Genomic DNA, 22,276 nt, shown 5'->3' with positions numbered 1-22,276 from the left:
GGAATGAGTCACCATGCCCAGCCTCCTGAATGAGCTTTGAATCAACAACAAAATTAAGATGGAAATTTAAAAACACTTTGATTTGAATGACAATAATGACACAACTTATGAATACTTATGTATCTGGGATGCAGCAAAAGTCGTGCTAAGAGAAAGTTGATAGCAATACATGCCTACATCAAAAAGTGTAAAATAGCAAAAATAGACTAGGTAAGATTACACCTCAAAAAGCTAGAGAAGCAAAAACAAATCAAATCCAAATGCAGCAGCAGAGAAAAAATAACAAAGATCAGAGAAAAACTAACTGAAATTGAAACAAAAAAATACAAGGAGATAAATGAAACAAAAAGCTGGTTGTTTACAAAGATGAACAAAATCGATAGACCATTATTAGCAAGATTAACCAAAAAAAGCAGAGAGAAGATCTAAATAAGCTCAATTAGAAACAAAATGGAAGATATTACAGACAATACCACAGAAATACAAACATTTTTGCTACCATGAATATATTTACATATACAAATTAGAAAACCTAGAGAAGATGTACAAATTCCTGGAAATACACAATCCTTTTAGATTAAACCCAGAAAAAATAGAAACTCTGAACAGACCAATAAGAGGTAGTGAGATTGAAATAGTAAAAAATTGCCAACCAAATGAGTCCAGGAGCACATGAATTCACAGATATATTTTATCATCGGACATTCAAAGAAGAATTGATACCAATCTTACTGAAACTATTCCAAAAGATAAAAAGGGAATCTTCTCTAAATCATTCCATCAAACCAATATCACCCTAATCCCCAAACCAGAAAAAGGCATGACAAAAAAACAAAAAAAGTAAATATTTCTGATGAACATAGATGATAAAATTATCAGCAAAATCCTAGCTAACCAAATACAACAGCATATCAAAAAGATAATACACCACCATCAAGTGCCTTTTATACCAGAAATGAAGGGATGGTTTAACATATGCAAGTAAATAAATGTGATATACCACATAAACAGAATTAAAACAAAAATCACATGATTATCTCAATAGGCTCAGAAAAAAATCTGACAAAATCCAGCATCGCTTCAGCATTAAAACCCTTAGCAAAATCGGCACAGAGAGGACATAGCTTAAGGTAACAAAAGCCATTTATGACAAACCCACAGCCCAAGTTATACTGAATGGGAAAAAGTTGAAAGCATTACCCATGAGAGCTAGAACAAGACAAGGATGTCCACTTTCACCACTTCTATTTGACATAGTACTGGAATTCTTAGCCAGAGCATTCAAACAAGAGAAAGAAATAAAGAGCATCCAAATTGGAAAAGAGGAAGTCAAACTGTGACTGTTCACTGATGATGTGATTGTATACCTAAAAAACACTAAAGACTCATCCAAAAAGCCCCTAGATGTGATAAATGAATTCAGTGAAGTTTCAGGATACAAAATCAATGCACAAAATTCAGTAGCACTGCTATACACAAACAGCAACCCAAACTAGGAATCAAATCAAGAACTCAACCCCTCTTACAACAGCTGAAAAATAATAATAATAATAATAATAATAATAATAATAATAATAATAATAATAGGAATATACTTAGCCAAGGAGGCAAATGATCTCTACAAGGTAAATAACAAAATGCTTGAAATAAATTATAGATGACACAAACAAATGGAAATACACTTCATGCTCATGGATAAGTAGAGTGACTATTGTGAACATGACCATGATGCCAAAAACAATCTACAAATTCCATGCAATTCCCATAAAGATAACATCATCATTCTTCACAGAACTAAAAAAAAGAAAAAAAAGACAATTATAAAATTCATATGGAACCAAAAAAAGCCCACATAGCCAAAACAAGACTAAGTAATAAGACCAGATCTGAAGGCATTACATTACCAACTTCAAACTATACCAAAAGGTGATAGTTATCAAAACAGTATGGTACTGGTATAAAAACAGGCATGTAGACCAACGGAACAGAATGGCAAACCCAGAAATGAACCCAAATACTTAAAGCCAACTAATTTTTGACACTGTTAACAAAAACATAAAGTATAAAAATGACACCCTAAGGCCAGGCGTGGTCTCTCATGCCTGTAATCCCAGCCCTTTGGGAGCCAAGGCAGGTGGATCACCTGAAGTCAGGAGTTTGAGACCAGCCTGGCCAACATGGTGAAACCTCGTCTTTAGTAAAACTACAAAAATTAGCCAGGCACAGTGGCTCATGCCTGTAATCCCAGCACTTTTGGAGACCGAGATAGGTGGATCACTTGAGGTCAGGAGTTCAAGACCAGCCTGACCAACATGGTGAAACCCAGTTTCTACTAATAATACAAAAAAATTAGCCAGGCATGGTGGCACGTGCCTGTAATCCCAGCTACTCAGGAGGCTGAAGCAGGAGCATCGCTTGAACCCAGGAGGCGGAGGTTACAGTGAGCCAAGATTGTGCCATTGTACTCCAGCCTGGGCAACAAGAGCAAAACTCCATTGGAAAAAAAAAAAAAAAAAAAGGACAGCCTGTTAAAGAAATGGTGCTCCCCTCGTCTCCTCCAAGATGGCGAGCAGCGGCAGAGGGGGGGTGTCAGTGCCTGCACTGTGGAGTGAACGGTATGGCCAGAACGGCGACTTCACGCGCACTCTCAAGACCGTCAGTAAGATACTACAGATCAACAAAGATGACGTAACTGCCCTGCATTGTAAAGTGGTATGCCTTATCCAGAATGCAAGTTTCAAGGAAGCTTTGAATGTCATCAATACTCACACCAAAGTGTTAGCCAATAACTCTCTCTCCTTTGAAAAGGCATATTGCGAGTACAGGCTGAACAGAATTGAGAATGCCTTGAAGACAATCGAAAGTGCCAACCAGCAGACAGACAAACTGAAGGAGCTTTATGGACAAGTGTTATACCGTTTGGAACGCTATGATGAATGCTTAGCAGTATATGGAGATCTCGTCCGAAACTCCCAAGATGATTATGATGAAGAGAGGAAAACAAACCTTTCAGCAGTTCTTGCAGCTCAAAGCAATTGGGAAAAAGTGGTTCCAGAGAACTTGGGCCTGCAAGAAGGCACACATGAGCTGTGCTACAACACTGCATGTGCACTGATAGGCCAAGGCCAGCTGAACCAGGCCATGAAAATCCTACAAAAAGCCAAAGATCTTTGCCGCCGATCATTATCAGAAGACACTGATGGGACTGAGAAAGACCCACAGGCAGAATTGGCCATCATTCATGGTCAGATGGCTTATATTCTGCAGCTTCAGGGTCGAACAGAGGAGGCTTTGCAACTTTACAATCAAATAATAAAACTAAAACCAACAGATGTGGGATTACTAGCTGTAATTGCAAATAACATCATTACCATTAACAAGGACCAAAATGTCTTTGACTCCAAGAAGAAAGTGAAATTAACCAATGTGGAAGGAGTAGAGTTTAAACTTTCCAAGAAACAACTACAAGCTATAGAATTTAACAAAGCTTTACTTGCTATGTACACAAACCAGGCTGAACAATGCCGCAAAATATCTGCCAGTTTACAGTCCCAAAGTCCCGAGCATCTCTTACCTGTGTTAATCCAAGCTGCCCAGCTCTGCCGTGAAAAGCAGCACACAAAAGCAATAGAGCTGCTTCAGGTAAAATAATTACTTGAATGAGGTGTCAGGCATTTGCAGCTTTGTTTCATTTTCATTGTGTTGTAGCAACCTACTAGTATGTAAATTTAATGGGAAAACTAATCAGAAATGTACCACTACACAAATTTCAGTGTCATTTTAGATAACTCTTGGGTTACAGCTTTGTTTTATATAAATTTCTATAATGTAAATATTTGTTATAAATGCGGAAGAAGCTTCCTTCCTTCCCTTCCTTCCTTCCTTCCTCCCTCCCTCCCTTCCTTCCTTCCTCCCTCCCTCCCTCCCTTCCTTCCTCCCTCCCTTCCTTCCTTCCTCCCTCCCTCCCTTCCTTCCCTCTGTGGCCCAGGCTGGAGTAAACTCGGCTCGCTGCAGACTCCCTGCGTCCGGCTCCCGTGATTCTCCTGCCCTGGCCTGCGGGCTGCCTGGGATTGCCGCCGCGCGCCACCACCCCTCCCTGGTTTTTCTCCTTTGGCTGCAGGCGCGGTTTCGCCATGTCGGCCAGGCTGGTCTCCAGCTCCTGACCTCCAGTGCTCTGCCCACCTCGGCCTCCCGAGGTGCTGGGACTGCAGACGGAGGCTCACTCATTCGGTGCTCGGTGTTGCCCGGGCTGGAGTGCGGTGGCGTGGTCTTGGCTCGCTGCAGCCTCCGCCTCCCAGCCGCCTGCCTTGGCCTCCCAGAGTGCTGGGATTGCAGCCTCTGCCCGGCCGCTGCCCCGTCTGGGAGGTGGGGACCGTCTCTGCCTGGCCGCCCATCGTCTGGGTTATGAGGAGCTCTTCTGCCCGGCCGCCCCGTCTGGGAGGTGAGGAGCGCCTCTGCCTGGCCGCCACTCCGTCTAGGAACGTCTCTGCCTGGCCGCCCATCGTCTGGGATGTGAGGAGCGCCTCTGCCCGGCCGCCCCGTCTGGGAAGAAGTAAGGAGTGCCTCTGCCCGGCTACCTATCGTCTGGGATGTGAGGAGCGCTTCTGCCCGGCCGCCCCGTCTAGGAAGTGAGGAGCGTCTCTGCCCGGCTGCCCCATCTGGGAAGTGAGGAGCGCCTCTGCCCGACCACCCATCGTCTGGGATGTGAGGAGCGCCTCTGCCCGGCTGCCCCGTCTGGGAAGTGAGGAGCCCCTCTGCCCAGCTGCCACCCCATCTAGGAAGTGAGGAGCATCTCTGCCCGGCCGCCCCGTCTGGGAAGTCTACCACAGAGGCCAGAAGCAATGTGGGGGCTGGATGTGGTGGCTCACGCCTGTAGTCCCAGTACTCTGGGAGGCTGAGGCGGGTTGATCACTTGAGGCTAGGAGCTCGAGACCGGCCTGGCCAACATGGCAAAACATATGAAAAATACAACTGTCAAACCAACCAACGAACCAAGCGACAACAAAACAGGTCTACCCTGGAGTCATACTCTAATTTTTTCTATTTTCCTCCCTTTCTGATCCTTTATCCCACTTTCTTTTTCTTCCTCTTCCTTCTCCTTCTTCTTTGTCAAATAGAGGATTGAGTTATTATCATTGATCCATACAAAGTCCCTCTCTCATTTATTTTCTTTAATTCCCACCCCCCATTTCTATTCCCCGTCTTCCCATGTGCAACCTTCCTAATATGTTTGATATGCATCTTTTTGTTCATATGTACTTTTAGAAAATGTTTATTGTTTTGTGTGCCAAAAAAATAAATAAATAAAATAAAATAAAAATAAAAAAAAAGAAATGGTGCTGAGATAATTGGTAAGCCACATGTAGAATAAGAAAATTGGATCTTCATCTCTCATCCTATACAAAAATCAACTCAACATGGATGAAAGCCTGAAATCTAAGACCTGAAACTATAAAAATTCTAGAAGATAACATCAGAAGAACACTTCCAGACATTTGCTTAGGCAAAGAGTTTGTAACCAAGAACCCTAAAGCAAATGCAAAAAAAAAAAAAAATCATAAATAAACAGGACTTACTTAAACTGAAAAGCTTCTGCACAGCAAAAGAAGTAATCAGCAGAGTAAAGAGAAAACCCACGGAGTACAAAATATTTACAACCAATGCATTCAACAAAGGACTGTTACCCAGAATCTACAAGGAACTTGAACAAATCAGCAAGAAAAAATGAACAAACAAACAAATAATCCCATGAAAATGTGGGTGAAGGACACGAATAGACAATTCTCAAAAGAAGATATACAAATGGCCAACAAACATATTAAAAAAATGCTTGGAAACCTATCAGTAAGGACCGAGCACCAAACAACCAAGGAAAGTTGGTGAGTCAAGGATGTACTCATCTTGATGAGAGCTTGGGCCACTGAGATTTGAGAATCAGCGTTGGGCCGGCTTGGAGTTCTAAACAGATGGAAGAGTTCAGTCATGTTTGCACCTGCAGTGATGTGTGCTTTGTGCAAGCATAAGACTCTCCGCTACAAAGTCCCCATGTTGTTGCTAATTGTTGGAGTTTCTTTTGGTCTTCACGAGTTCTTGCGGTCCTGCCGCAGGGGTTATTCAGGGATGCACCAAGAAGTAGTGAGAGGAATGATGAAAGAAAGACACAGAGAAGCAGGATTAGGAGGGACGGTCCCCTGATACGGAAGCGCCACAAGCTCTGGTTTATTCAGTGCTTTTATACATGCCAGGGGTCAAAAGTCCAGACAATAATTGCTTTTGTCTTCAATTGATGCGGCCTCCGCAGTCTGTCCTGTGCTAACCATTAACTATGAAAAGCCATTCACAGTGCTTCACTGATCTGGTAAGAACAGGAAGCTACCCATAACAGGATCTTCAGTGGTCAGGTCTTTGCCATGCCACCTACTTCCCTGTCTGCAGGTTTTGCTAATGCGCGGGAATGTGAATTTGGCTCCCCACAATGAGTTTTTACAAATCTGACATGATGCTCTGAAGATAAAAATTGATCATGAGTTGGAAAAAAACTGAAAGCAAATAGTATCATCAGAGTCAGAATATGAGAAAATAAAAGACTCCACTTTTGATGACTGGAAGAATATCCAAAGACCCAAGCCTTGGAAGGATCCTGACCTCCTCCAAGAAAGAAATCCAGAAATCCTTAAGACTAAGACAACTTGACTGTGCTGATTCTTTTTGATTTTTTTAAATAAAAATGTCATCAACTGGATTTCCTAGTACATACCCCTATCAAGTGGAAAGAAGATTCCAGGCTCATTGAAACCTGCATATGTGTAACTTGTTGGCAGATAATCTTGATAAAATGTCAAGTACAAGGCTGGGCACAGTGGCTCATGCCTGTAATCCCAGCACTTTGGGAGGCTGAGGCAGGCGGATCATGAGGTCAGGAGTTCAAGACCAGCCTGGCCAATATGTTGACACCCCATCTCTACTAGAAATACAAAAATTAGCCAGGCATGGTGGCACATGCCTGTATTCCCAGCTACTCGAGAGGCTGAGGCAGAAGAATCACTTGAACCCAGGAGGCAAGGTTTACAGTGAACCGAGATCGTGCCACTACACTCCATCCTGGATGACAGAGTGAGACACTGTCTCAAAAAAAAAAAAAAAAAGAGTCAAGTATAGGTTTTTATACTTCCCAATTATTCCATCTGCAGATGAAAGTAACAATGTTGGACACATATATTTTACACTTTGAAATAAAAAATGTGAGTACTGAAAAAAATGCTAAACGTCACTGATTATCAGGAAAATGCAGATTAAAATCACAATGTGATACCAACTTACTCCTGCAAGAATGGCCACAATTAAAACATCAAAAACCTAGATATTGCCATGGATTTGATGAAAATGGAGCACTTTAACACTACTGGTGGAAATGTAAACGAGTACAATCACTAAGGAAAACAGCTGGGAATTCTTTTTATTTTTATTTTTTGAGATGGAATCTCACTGTCACCCAGGCTGAGTGCAGTGGAGTGATGTCAGCTCACTGCAGCCTCTGCCTCCCAAGTTCAAGTGATTCTCTTGCCTCAGCCTCCTCAGTAGCTTGGAGTACAGGCACATGCCACCATGACTGGCTAATTTGTTTGTGCTTTTAGTAGAGATAGGTTTTCACCATGTTGGCTAGGCTGGTCTCAAATTCCTGATTTCAGGTGATTTATCCACCTTGGCCTTCCAAAGTGTTGGGATTACAGGCTTGAGCCAGCACACCCAGCCAGGAGATTTTTTTAAAGAACTAAAAGTAGAACTACCATTTGATCCAGCAAACCCAGTACTGGGTATTTACATGCAAAAAAAAAAAAAAGTCATTATATAAAAAAGACACTTGAACAGGCATGTTTATAGCAAAACAATTTCCAATTGCAGAAATATGGAAGCACCCTAAATGCCCATCAACCCTCAAGTGGATGAAGAAAATGTGATATGTATATACCATGTAATACTCAGCCATTAAAAAATGGAGTAATGGCATTCACAGCAACTTGAATGGATTAGAAGATCATTATTCTAAGTGAAGTAACTCAGGAATAAAAAATCAACATCGTATGTTCTCATTTACAAGTGAGAGCTAAGCTATGGGGATTCTAAAGCATGAGAATTATATAATGAACTCCGAGGACTTGAGGGGAAGAGCAGGAGGAGGGTGAGAGCTAAAAGACTACACATTGGGTACAGTATACACTGCTCAGTTGCTGGGTGCACCTAAATCTCAGGCATTACTGCTAAAGAACTTATCTATGTAGCCAAACAACACCTTTACGTCAAAAACTCTTAGAATAATAATAACAACAATTTTAAAAAACCCACAGAAATTTACGTTGATATGATTTGACATTTTTTTTAGAAATGATTTCACTCTTTCACCCAGGATAGAGTGTGGTAGATTGATCATGGCTCACTGCAGCCTCAAGCTCCTGGGCTCAGGCCATCCTCCTCCTACCTCAGCTTCCTGAATAGCAGGTAATGCAGGTGCTGGTCACCATGCCCAGCTAATTTTTCTTTTCTTTTCTTTCTTTTTTTTTTTTTGAGACGGAGTCTCTGTCACCCAGGCTGGAGTGCAGTGGTGTGATCTCGACTCACTGCAAGCTCCGCCTCCCAGGTTCAAGTGATTCTCCTGCCTCAGTCTCCTGAGTAGCTGCGACTACAGGTGCCCACCACCACGCCTGGCTAACTTTTTGTATTTTTAGTAGAAATGGGGTTTCACCATGTTAGCTAAGATGGTGTCAATCTCCTGACTTTATGATCCACCTGTCTTGGCCTCCCAAAGTGCTGGGATTACACACTTGAGCCACAGTGCCCGAGCGCTAATTTTTGTATATTGTGTAGACATGGGCTTTTGCCATGTTGGTATCAAATTTCTGGGTTTAAACAGTCTTTGTTTCTTGGCCTCCCAAAATGCTGGGATTACAAGCATGAGCCACCATGCCTGACTAGAATCTTATTTTTATATGATATAGAAAAGCTACATATATTTAGATCTGTAAGTTAGCAGAAAATTTGAAAAAAATATTTTATTAACAGTATAAAATGGTTTTACCTCCATCTTAACTTTGTAACAATTCCAACCAAACGTGAAGTTTTCTTGCCAGAACACAGAGGAGGGCGTGAATCCAATGTGCAGACTTGACAGGTGGAAAGGTGTAAAAGTCCTGCTTGCTCTCTTTGCCGGGAGGCTGGTAGCCTGGGGCAAGTTCTCAGCCCTGCTCACCCACTCCCTGAAAACTAACCTGGTGCTGTCGGGGGGAGAGGCATCATGGGAGCTAGACTGGCCTTTTGAGTTGTGTGGGAGCTGGGTGAGGCCTGTGACTGTCTGTTTTTTCCCACTTTCCTGAAAACGTGCGTCACCAGCAGAGGCAGCCATAATCCTCCTGGGAACATAACTCCATAGACCTGGGAACCACACCTCATCCCACCACAGCAGCCACTGCAAGCCTCTCCAAAGGAGAGTCTCGGGTCAGACTTGCCTAACCCTGCCCCCACCTGATGGTCCTTCCCTACCCACCCTGGTAGCCAAAGACAAAATTCATATTCTCTTGAAAGTTCTAGGGCCCTGTCCGGTACCTGATCCTCCCTATACTACCACAGCTGATGCTCTCTTGAAGGTGCCACCTCCTGGCAGGAGGCCAACCAGCAGAAAACTAGCGCATTAAACAATTACAATTAAGGATGCCCACAGAGTCAATTTCACTATTCTGCAACCTCCACCACAGCAGGTGATGGTGTCCATGACTGAGAGACCTGAAGATGATTCACATCACAGGACTCTATGCAGACACCCTCAAGTACCAGCCCAGAGACTAATAGCCCTGCTGTGTGGCTAGATCCAGAAGAGAAATAACAACCACTATAGTTCAGCTCTTAGGAAGCCACATCCCTAGAAAAAGGGTTAGGGTATTACATCAAGGGAGCACCCTGTGGGACAAAAGAATCTATATAGCAGCCTTGAGCCCCCAGATCTCCCCTCTCACATAGTCTACCAAAATGAGAAGGAACCAGAAAAACAATTCCAGTAATATGAAAAAATAATGTTCTTTAGCACCACCCAAAAATCATACAAGTTTACCAACAATGAATCCAAACTAAGAAGAAATCCATGTAGTGCCTAAAAAAAAATTTAGAAAGTCAATATTAAACTAATCAGGTAGGTACCATAGAAATGTAAAGTCCAATGTATGGAAATCAATGAATAATACAACATATGAAGGGAGAAATCTTCAGTGAAAAAAATAGAATAAATAAAAAACAATCACAATTTCAGGAAATAAAAACACACTTAGAGAAATGCAAAATGTACTGAAAAGTCTCAGCAACAGAGTTGAACAACTAGAAGAAAGAAATACCGAGCTCAAAAACAAGGTTTTTGAATTAACCCAATCAAACAAAGGCAAACAAAAAAGAATAAAAAAATCAACAAAGCCTCCAAGAAGCTTGGAATTATGTTAAATTACCAAACCTAAAAATAATTTGCATTCCTGAGGAAGAAGAGAAACCTAAAAGTTCAGAAAGCATATTTGGGAAAGTAATTGAGGTAAACTTTTCTTTCTTGGCTAGAGACCTAGAAATTCAAATACAAGAAGCTCAAAAACACCTGGGACATTCATTACAAAGTGACCATTGCCTAGACAAATTGTTATCAGGTTATCTAAAGTCAAGGCAAAGGAAAGAATGTTAAGAGCTGTGAGGCAAAAGCACCAGGTAACCCAAAAATGTATAAAATAAAAACCTATCAGATTAACAGCAAAAACCCTACAAGCAAGAAGGGATTGGGGCCTTATTTTCAGCCTCCTTAAGCAAACCAACTATCAGTGAAGAACTTTGTATCCAGGAAAACCAAGCTTCATAATTGAAGGAAAAAAGGTCTTTCCATTCAAACAAATGCTGAGAGTATTCACCACTACCAAGCCAGCACTACAAAAACTGCTAAAAGGAACTCTAAGAAGTCCTGAAAAAATATCAACACAGGACCTCTTTAAAGCATAAATCTCACAGGGCCTATAAAATATGAATACAACAAAATGTTTTATAAAAACAATGTATTCAAGCAACAAGTAGCATGATAAATAAAATAATACCTCACATCTCAATAGTAACATTGAATGTAAACGGCCTAAATGTTCCACTTGAAAGATATAGAATTGCAGAATAGATAAGAATTCACCAACCAAGTGTCTTCTGCCTTCAAGAAACTCACCTAACACACTAGGGTTAAGGTAAAAATGTGAAAAAAAAAAAATCCATGCAAATGGATACCAAAAGTGAGCAGGAGTAGCTATTCATATATCAGACAAACACACTTTAAAGCAATAGCAGTTAAGAAAAGACAAAGTGGGATATTATATAATGATAAAAACCATGTGAAACAGAAAAATATTACAATTCTAAACATATATGCACCTAACACTGAAGCTCCCAAATCAGTGCATGAAACTTTCTCTAAGATAGATCATATGATAGGCCACAAAATAAGTCTTAATAAATTCAAGAAAATCAAAATTATATCAAGTAGTCCCTCAAACTACAGGGGGATAAAACTGAAAATCAACTCCAAAAGGAAACTTCAAAACCATGCAAATACATGAAAATTGAATAACCTTCTCCTGAATGATCATTGGGTCAACAATAAAATCAAGATGGAAATTTAAAAATTATTTGAACTGAACAATAATAGTGACACAACCTATCAAAACATCTGGGATACAGCAAAGGTGATGCTAAGTAGAAAGTACATAGCCTTAAATGCCTACATCAAAAAATCTGAAAGAGCACAAATAGACAATCTAAGGTCACACCTCAAGGAACTTGAGAAACAAAAACAAACCAAACCCAGACCCAGCAGAAGTAAAGAAATAACCAAGATCAAAAAGGAAAAAAAAAACTTTTATCAAAAACACTGCATTTAATTACTTATCACAGAAAAGATAAAAAATAATCTAAGTTAATAAATTGTGTGTGTGGGTGTTTATGTCTGTGTGTTTGATTACTATTATAGATTACTAAAATGGGTTAGGACATTTTTTTAAGTCAAATATATAATCCTGAGAAGACAATCAAAACTTTATGTACATTTTTGATACCTGATGGGCTATGTAAATATTTATATGAAAATTTTATTCAATTGTCTTTTTTTTTTTGAGATGAGGTTTCGCTCCTCTTGCCAAGGCTGGCATGCAGTGGTGCGATCTTGGCTCACTGCAACCTCTGCCACCAAAGTTCAAGCGATTCTCTTGCCTCAGCCTCCCAAGTATCTGGGACTACAGGGGTGCACCACCACACCCAGCTAATTTTTGTACTTTTTTTAGTAGAAACGGGGTTTCACCATGTTGGCCAGGATGGTCTCAATCTCTTGACCTCATGATTTGCCCGCCTCGCACTCCCAAAACATTGGGATTACAGGCAGGAGCCACCATGCCTAGCCCCTTGTTTGTTTTTAAAGTTTGGCTACTAGAAAATTCAAAATTTTATTTCAGAGGATTTATGATATATTATTTACAAAAGCATATGACCTTATACACATGGTTGAATGCAAATACCCTCTAACGTGGGCCTAGCTCAACTCTGAGAGTAAGCCCTGCCTGAAAAGGCTGCAGCCTAGGCTGTCACTCTTTCTTCATTCAACCCAGCATCTAATCACATCTTCTGTCAGTGAGGGCTTGAGAAGGTGGGGTTTTAAACATTATCCAATCAGCAACACTGGCCTGGGAACTGTCCAATCAGGCACGCAGCTGGAGCGGAGAGGACGGCTTCTGGGATGTGGTGGGTCCTTTGTCTCTTGCTGCAGCTGGAGCTCCAGGTCTCGTTTTCACTGCTCTGTGTCTTCTGCCCCTAGAGGCCCAGCCTCTGTAGCCCTGTGACCTGCAGGTATTGGGAGATCCACAGCTAAAACGGGACGCCCTGGAAGCCTAGAAATGGTGAGAGTGCCGGGTCCGACATCCTGAGAGAGAGCAAGGGGCTGGTTGGAACCGGTGGGAAGTGGCCGTGGCGGGACTTAGGCCTACCAGCAGTCAGCTCCACAATCTGCACTCGAGTTCTCCTGGCCCATCTCAGCCTCAGTCCCCTTCAGCCATAATATGGTGGCTGCGCCGACAGCCGGCCCCCCGGGTGTCCTGTCTCTTCCCTGTGCAGTGACTGTGCCCTGGCCTGGTGCCCTCTCTGGGCAGCTCTGCACCCGCAGTGCTGCGTCTCTCTCAGATTGTGCAGGGACCACGGTCGTCAGGGGAGAATTCTGACTTGGGGTGCGGTTCATAAATGGGAAGAACTTTGGTCTGTGGGGGTCCCAGTTCCTATTTTCTCCTGTCAAAAATTTATGGGAGTTACTGCAAAAATATTAAATAACTTAATCAAAGAGTGGTTCTAGAATTGTAGAGCACCCAGCTATGGTTTGTTGTTTGTGGTCTATGGGAGAGGCTTGAAGGAAAGTCATTTATAAAATGCATGATGAAGAAAACCAAGTTTAGTAACTGGTTAGGTACAGTTACATGGTACAGTTACACTGCACCCAGCCTTTTTTCCTTTTTTTTTTTTTTTTTTTTTTGACGGAGCCTTGCTCTGTCACCCAGGTTAGCATGCAGCGGTGGGATTTCAGCTCACTGCAACCTCTGCCTCCCAGGATCAAGAGATTCTCCTGCCTCAGCCTCCCGAGTAGCTGGGACTAGAGGCATGCCACCACGCCCAGCTAATTTTTGTATTTTTTAGTAGAAATGGGGTTTCACCATGTTGGCCAGGATCGTCATGATCTCTTGACCTCATGATCCGCCAGCCTCGGCCTCCCAAAGTGCTGGGATTACAGGCGTGAGCCAACACACCCAGCCACGTGGTGTCTTTTTATTTTTTTTTACATGGTGTCTTAATTTGTACATTAAAGTTGAAAAATTCCTGGTTACGTAATCAGAACTTAATTGGCAGTTTATAGTTGCTGAAGCCTGAACTTTGTTTCTCTGAATGTGGTAATTAAAAATAATGCACCTGAGTTAGATTTTTGTGTTTTTTTTTGAAAGTAGGAACCCAGGGACTAGAGACACCTCACTCTAATTTCCTGCCACTTAATTATTTTCCCACTCCACAGGGAACTGATTTTCTGCTGCATTTTTCACCTGTGTCCCAAGCAGGGTCTTGGGACCCATCCCCCATTTCACCAGCCTCAATCTAGTTTGCAATAAGATACTAAATTTCCAGTTTCTTCTTGGATCTTGCTCAAGAAAGAATTCAGGGCAAGTCACAGAGTAAGGTGAAAGCAAATTTATTAAGAAAGTAAAGAAATAAAAGAAATGGCTTTCTCCTTTGGCTGGTTGCACATTTTTATGGTTAATTTTTAATTATATTTAAATAAAAGGTGGATTATGCCTCTCCTTTTTAGACCTTTATGGTGTCACTTCCTGATGTTGCCATGGCATTTGTAAACTATCATGGGACTGGTGGAAGTGTAGCAGTGAGGATGACCAGAGGTCACTCTCATCACCATCTTGGTTTTGTGGCTTTTATCCCGCTTCTTTACTGCACGCCAGCTTTTTGACCTGTATCTTGTGCTGATCTCCTATCTCATCTTGTGACTTAGAATACCTAACCATCTGGAAATGCAGCCTTATTTTACTCAGCTCCTATTCAAAATGGAGGCTGTGTACCTCTGGCAGAGTCTGTGTCTGTCTCTGTAATAAATAAGAAAGGAGAGCACCATCTAAGTCATAATAGGAAGAGTGTTTCTTTCTATAAACTGTTCCTGGAGAACACAAAGGATGAAGAATTTTACTAATCACAGCTATTTACTGGGGTTATGTGTGTGTTTCAGCTTTCCACCTCTTTTTGTCCTATATATTCTTCCATTTGACTTTTCCTCAGTTGTATGTTTTATACTAAACTGGTAAACGTAACTACAGTGTTTTTCTGAGTTCTCTGAGTAGGTCGATCAGATCATTGAACTTGAGAAAGGGCTCGGGAGTCCCCAATTTTTAAACAGTAGCTCAGACACATAGATGGGCCTATGGGGTTTGTGACTGGCATCTGCAATGAGGACAATGTTGTGAGACTGAGCCCTGAATCAGGGTCTGTGCTGACTCTGGGTGGTGTCAGAATTTAAATGTTAGACATTGAGTTGGTGTTAGAGAATTGCTTGGTGTTCAGCAAACTCTACAGATTTGGTGCCAGAAGAAAGATATCACGGAGGCCTGACCTTGAATGGAACTCTGGGTGTCTGGAAATGGGAGGCTCTGCTCTCCTGTACACAGGCTGTCACACTACCCATTGTCCTGTGATTCCAATTCTCCTCCCAGGGTGAGAGAAAATGAAAACTCACAGGAAAGGAGCTCTAATGACAGACCCCCTTGTCTCACAGCTGTCACCCCAGGATTCCCACCCACTCACAAACACACCTACTAGACATTAATGTGTTCACACTCCTGCCAAGACTAGGCACCACCATCAGGAATTTCACCACAGCATTTTTTATCCTAGTGTTTCTTGCCAAAAAGCCACAAAAGTGTCTGCAAGTCTCCTGGCATATCCCCACCCCCAGACACTGAATCTGCCACAGCAACCTGTTTTCTCCATCTACCTAGGATTATGGAGCACCTGTTCATAATCTCATCTGCCTGCATGGACACAGAAATAAATCAGAGTAGAGCCCCCCCACGACCACTATCTGTAGAACAAACAATTCTTTTCAGTTACACTGCGCTCTTCTGCACTCATGGGTTTTTCTTTTCTTAACTTTTCTTTTTGGTTCAGGCATACATGTGCAGGTTTGTTATATAGGTAAAATGGTTTCATGGGGCTTTGTTGTAGATTATTTTGTCACCGAGGTCCTAAGTGTAGCACCAAACAGCTATTTTTTCTGATCCTCTTTGTCCTTTTATCCTTCATCCCCAACTAGGCCTCAGTGACTGTTCCTTCCTTGTGTCCATGTGTTCTTATTATTTAGCTCTTACTTATAAATAATGACATGCATTTGGTTTCCTGTTTTTGCATCAGTTTTCTAACAATAATGGTCTCCAGCTCCATCTGTGTTGCTGCAAAGGACTTAATCTTGGTGTTTTTTATTTGTTTGCTTGTTTGTTTTTTAAGATGAATTCTTACTCTGTCGCTCAGGCTGGAGTGCAGTGGCATGGTCTTGGCTCACTGCAACCTCCACCTCCCAAGTTCAAGCGATTCTCCTGCCTCAGCCTCCTGAGTAGGTGGGATTACAGGTGCCTGCTGTGACACCCAGCTAACTTTTTGTATTTTTAGTAGAGACGGGGTTTTAGTGTGTTGACCAGCCTGGCTTTGAACTTCTGATAGCAAGTTATCCACCCACCTCAGCCTCCCAAAGTGCTGGGATTAGAGGCATGAACCATGGTGCCTGGCTTTGTGTTGTTTTTGTATGGCCACATAGTCTTCCGTGATTTTTATGTACCATATTTTGTTTTTACTAAATCTTTATTTTTTGGAGAGTGTCTCACTCTGTCACACAGGCTGGAGTGCAGTGGTGCAATCTTGGCTCACTTCAGCCTCAACCTCCAAGCCTCAAGGCTCAAGGAATCCTCCCTCAGCCCGTTAAGTAACTGGGGCTATAGGCATACATCATCATGCCTAATTTTTCTTTTTTGTATTATTTGTAGAGATGCAGTTTTGCCATGTTGCCCAGGCTGGTATTTTATTTTATTTTATTTATTTATTTTATTTTTTGAGACAGAGTCTTGGTCTGTCACCAGGCTGCAGTGCAGTGGCATGATCTCGGCTCCCTGCAACTTCTGACTCCCTGGTTCAATCAATTCTCCTGCTTCAGCCTCCCAAGTAGCTGGGATAACAGGTATGTGCACCTGCTCAGCTAATTTTTGTATTATTAGTAGAGATGAGGTTTTACCATGTTGGCCAGGATGGTCTTGATCCCCTGACCTCGTGATCCACCCATCTCGGCCTCCTGAAGTGCTGGGATTACAGGCGTGAGCCACCACACTCGGCCCAGGCTGGTCTTGAACTCTTGAGCTAAGGCAGTCCATTTGCCTTGATATCCTAAAGTGCTGGAATTACAAATGTGAGCCACCTCGTGCTACCACATATTTTTTCAATCTAGTCTACCATTAATAGGCAATTAGGTTTATTCCATGTCTTTGTTATTGTGGACACTGATGAAATGAACATGCATGTGCACGTCTTTTTTTTTTTATGTTCTCCAATTTAAAACTTTTAATTAAAAAGTAAACTTTAATGTCAAAAATGCAAACTTGGGGAAGACAGAAAAGATCACACAGAAGGCTGTCACTTCACACTTGGAAGGTTGCACAGCGGCCAGGCAGAGGAGCTCCTCACATCCCAGATTGGGAGGCAGCTGGTCAGAGGCGGTCCTCACTTCCCAGACAGGGCGGGGGCCGGCAGAGGTCTCCTCACATCCCAGACAATGCCAGGGCCCGGCAGAGGCACTCCTCACTTCGCAGACGACGTGGCAGCTGCGCAGAGGCCCTCCTCACTTCCCAGACAGGGAGGCGGCCAGACAGAGGCGCTCCTCACCTGCCAGACGTTGGGGCAGCAGCTGGGCAGAGGCACTCCTCACTTCCCAGATTGGGGGGATGGGGCGGCAGCTGGGCAGAGGCGCTCCTCACTTCCCAGACAGGGCAGCGGCCAGGCAGAGGCACTCTTCACTTCCCAGATGGGGTGGCAGCTGGGCAGAGGCGCTCCTCACCTCCCAGATGGTCGGCAGCTGGGCAGAGGCGCTCCTCACTTCCCAGGCTGTGGGCAGCTGGACAGAGGCACTCCTCACTTCCCAGTCAGGGCTGCCACCAGGCAGAGATGCTCCTCACATCCCAGTCAGGGAGGCGTCCAGGCTGAGGTGCTCCTCACTTCCTAAACAAGGCAGCGGCCAGGCAGAGGCTCTCCTCACTTCCCAGATGGGGCAGCAGCTGGGCAGAGGCACTCCTCACTTCCCAGACAGTGGGCAGCGGGCAGAGGTACTCATCACTTCCCAGTCAGGGCTGTGGCCAGGCCAAAGTGCTCCTCACTTCCCAGACAGGGCAGAAGCTGGGCAGAGGTCTCCTCACATACCAGTCAGTTGGCGGCCAGGCTGAGGCACTCCTCACTTCCCAGATGGGGCAGCCAGGCAGACGAGCTCCTCACATCCCAGACAGTGGGTGGCCAGGCAGAGGTGCTCCTCACTTCCCAGATGGAGTGGCAGCCAGGAAGAGGCACTCCTCACTTCCCAGATGGGGCGGCAACCAGGCAGAGGCACTCCTCACTTCCCAGAATGCATATGTCTTTATGGTGGAATAATTTATATTTCTTTGGGTATATACCCATGTTGTGGGATTTTTAAGGAATCAGAGAGACCGATGGGATTCAGGAGGATATTTATAATTATTTAGGTGCACTGGCCCAGTCGGATTAACATCCAAAGGACTGAGCCCTGAACAAAGAGTTAAGTTACCTTTTAAGCATTTCATGGAGATGGAGTGGGGGGAGACCTGTGCAGGAGGAAGCATACTACAGAAGTGAGAAACAGAGACAATTATTCAGTTGAGACATGCATTACATCATTTCTTACTTTTCAAGGAAAAACATGTTTTGCAACTTGAGTGTATCTGTCTAGTGACCTTGCAGCTGCACAGCTAGGGAAACAAGGTCTTCACAATGCCTTGGAAGGGAGGAGAGAGAAAGCTCACTAGCCACAGAAAAACAGGCAGTTAGTTTTTAAAGGACTCCAGCTCTTTCTCTTTCTCAGAGGGAGTTAGGTTTTCTTACATACAACTGAGTTTGTGCTTACACACTTTAGTTTATTTCAATTCCTGTTCCATTCCCCTTTTTGGTGCTTTTTATAACAGAGGTGTTAATAGGAAGCACTACTATTTGCCACCTTTTCATGGAGATGAGCTTCTTCTTCTATCGGCAGTGGCTGATATCTGGTAAATACCACCAACTGCACGATAGTGTGTCAGGCCACTATTGCCTCCACAGTTGACTGAATACTCCTAATAAACAGGGGTAAAAGGCAAGGGAGGATGAGGCAGATGCCAAGAATAAGTAAGAACCGACTAATGAGGGTTTTGAATCCTTGAAAGGCTGAGAACCATCCTCCAAACAAGGAATCCAGGGACCAATTGAACCGTCTGAACTGGAACATGGGCCAACTCGCACATTGTAGCTGTGATTTCCATGAGAGCTCAACCATTATCATTGATTTCTAGGCAACCATTGGTTAAATTAAATTTTCCACATACTCCTCCTTCCAATGCTGAGAGGTAATCTAAAGCCAATCTATTTTGATACATAACGTTCCTCATTTGTGTTGCTTGTATTGCCAATAAATCTAGTGCCCTTGATGTTTTATTGGTTATGATTTCAAGGACTGCCTGCAACCTTATGATGTGGTTGAGCATAGAGATGGGGGTGTGGTACCCCCATGACCCATCTTGCACCCAGGTAGCCATCCCATAGAATTTAATGATTCTTTCAGTAGGCCATTCATTATCTTTCCAGTCTCCTATGGCCACGTCCTTTTTGATATTTGTGTCTGTTTTTGTGATTATGCTTCTTCTAGTTCTTTTATTTTCATCATAAACTGGATATCCTAAGAGTTCCTCTTTTAGTATAGGCAGAAATGGTAACAACATTAGTGTATGTAATAGAAACATGCTTATACTACACATGGGCATGGCAAACCTTCCTCTGGGTATAGACATTTGAAGCATTTGCAGTAATAACATAACAACAGAACAATCAGTATTGACAGGATTATAACTAGGCTTATAAATTGTATCCACATTTACTTATCCAGAGATGGTCCTCTTAGCTTTGGCTATGTGTAGACTAGTCAGCTTCCTGGATGTGACTAGAGTAGAGCTTGCAGGATCCTCAAGCTTCAGCCATGTGTAGACTGACCAGCCTCCAGTATGGTCAGAGCAGGGCGGTTGTCCTTCTTACTGGTAGTTGGGTTTCACCATAGGACCATTCGGGTGGGGCAATCTGGGTCTTGTTGGCTAATCCACTGATTGTCATTGAGAGTTACTGCTGCCACTGGCTTTAGCCGGCTATGGTGAATCCAAGGTGTGGCACCTGCAATTTTCACAGTAGTGAGACTAGACATGATTACAATATAGGGCCCATCCCATAAGGATCCCAGGGTTGTTGGATTCCACCTTTAACCCAGAGAGATTCTCCCAGCTTATGTGGATGCACTGGGTCTGTTAGACTTATAGGTATCCTTGCCTTTACCCAGCCTTGCACCTCCTGCATTGCCACTCCCACAGCCTGCATCTGTGTTCTAAGGGTTAGCTCTCCTAAATCCTTTAAATCCCCTCTAATTTGATTAATGATTGGGGGTGGCCTTCCAAACAATATTTCATAGGGCGAATACCCAGTTTTTTTCTAGGTGTACACCTGATCTGGAGGAAGACCACGGGCAAGACCTGATCCCATCATAAGTGAGTTTCCTGGAAAAACTATTTTAGTAGCTATTTGAGTGTCCAGTTTATCCATTCCATCTTTTCTGAACTCTGTGGTCGGTAAGCTGTGTGCAGTTTCCATTTGATCTTTAAAAGTTGAGTCAGCTGTTGTACTACTTCTGCCACAAATGCTGGACCATTGTCTGATCCTAGGGTTAAAGGCTATCCAAACCTTGGTATATGTCTTTTAGTAGCAGCTTTGTCACCTTTCATGCCTTTTCAGTTCTGTTAGGGAAGGCCTCAACCCACCTTGAGAAGGTGCAGACAGACACTAGCATATACCAGTAACTTCCTGCTTGAGGCAACTCAGTAAAGTCTACAAGCAGGTTCTCACAAGGCACAGCTCCCATTTCCTGAATTCCTGGGGGTTGAGTGGGTTCTTATTTTGGATTATTCAGGGCACAGGATAGACATCGTTCACAAACAGCACAGGTGATTGCAGAGATCCATGGCACATAGAAGTGTCAACCTATCAAAATCTCTAGGGCCATCCTTCCAATGTGTGTTCCCTGATGGATCTGCTTCACAAACCTAGGGGCTATTATCTCTGGGATGGCTAGCCTCCCGTCAGAGAACATCCACCATCCACCTTTAATATATTTCCCTATTTCCTGCCTAAACCAAGCTTTTTCACTTGAAGAGTAATTGCGTACCTCTGGCAAAGGGGGCTTTGCAAGGAGAGGCATTGCTAGAGTTCTTTTTACAGGTAAAGCTATGCTCGTTGCTGCCCGCCTAGCCTCTGGGCCTGCCTTTCTGTTGCCCTGAACCTTATAGCTTTTCCCAATTTGGTGTCCTCTGCAATGAATGACAGCCACTTTCTCTGGAGCCCATATGGCTTCTAATAATTGTAAAATGTCCTTTTAATTTTTTATTTCTTTTTTCTCATAGTCTAAATTCCTCTCTCTTTGTATATCACCCCACGGGTGTGCAGAGTTGCAAAAGCATATTTTGAGCAGTATATATATTTACTTTCTTCCCCTTGGCCAATAAAAGTGCTCTGGTTAATGTTATTAATTCAGCCTTCCTAGTAGAAGTCCCAGAAGGTAAGGCTTGAGCCTCGACCAGAGTGTTGGGTCACTACTGTATACCCTGCATATCACACCCCATGTGTTATGAAACTGCTACCATCAGTGAAGTATTCAACATCTGGGCTCTCCAAGGGGGTATCCCCTGGATCTTCCTAGCTCGAGAACACTTTGTCCACTGTATTTATGCAACAGTGGGGAAGGTCCTGCCAGCAGTGAGGCAACCCACCGTCCTTCAAAGCGGGCTCCTCCACAGGCAGCAGGGTAGCTGGGTTCAAGAAACTTAGAGTCTGTAGTGTTATCTGGAAATTTTACACAGAAGAGTTTGACACTTTAGCATTCTAGAGTTGGACAGGCAGCGATGTCCTCTTTGGTCCATTAAGGTGACTACAGTGTGTGGCACCTCAATTATTAACTTCTGACCTAGGGCTAACTTGTTGGCATCTTCTATAAGGGTTGTTGTAGCTGCCAATGCCCTCAGGCAGTGGTGCCAACCTAAGGCCACCAAGTCCAGTCTTTTGAATAAATATGCTACCAACCGATGCGAAGAGCCCAACAACTGAGTTAAGACTCCAACTGCCATTCCCCTTCGTTCATCCACATACGAAAAGAAGGGCTTTTTACATCTGGCAACCCTAGTACTGGGGCCTGGATGAGAGCTTCCTTTATACCCTTGAAGGCCTTTTCCTTTTCCATTTCCCACAGGAGGGACTGTCTTTCCCCAACTTTGGTAGCCTCATATAAGGGCCTTGCTATAAGGGAGAAGTTTGGAATCCAGATTTGGCAGAATCCCACCATGCCTAGAAATTCCCTGCT

At 43.3% G+C, this 22,276-nt stretch overlaps 1 protein-coding gene and 2 pseudogenes across 2 annotated transcripts in view; all 3 read left to right on the top strand.

Moving 5' to 3' along the window:
- Nucleotides 1-22,276, top strand: part of LOC100582685 (zinc finger protein 708) — a 76,832-nt gene that overhangs the window by 41,651 nt on the left and 12,905 nt on the right.
- Nucleotides 2,551-3,666, top strand: LOC115830390 (annotated as a pseudogene). Its single transcript, XR_004029317.1, has one exon. The product of XR_004029317.1 is annotated as a signal recognition particle subunit SRP72 pseudogene (transcript).
- LOC115834435 lies at nt 5,983-6,693 on the top strand (annotated as a pseudogene).

The sequence above is a fragment of the Nomascus leucogenys genome, chromosome 3, assembly GCF_006542625.1.
Source record: "Nomascus leucogenys isolate Asia chromosome 3, Asia_NLE_v1, whole genome shotgun sequence".
Classification (NCBI taxonomy): domain Eukaryota; kingdom Metazoa; phylum Chordata; class Mammalia; order Primates; family Hylobatidae; genus Nomascus; species Nomascus leucogenys.
This window is presented reverse-complemented; position numbering and strand designations above follow the sequence as displayed.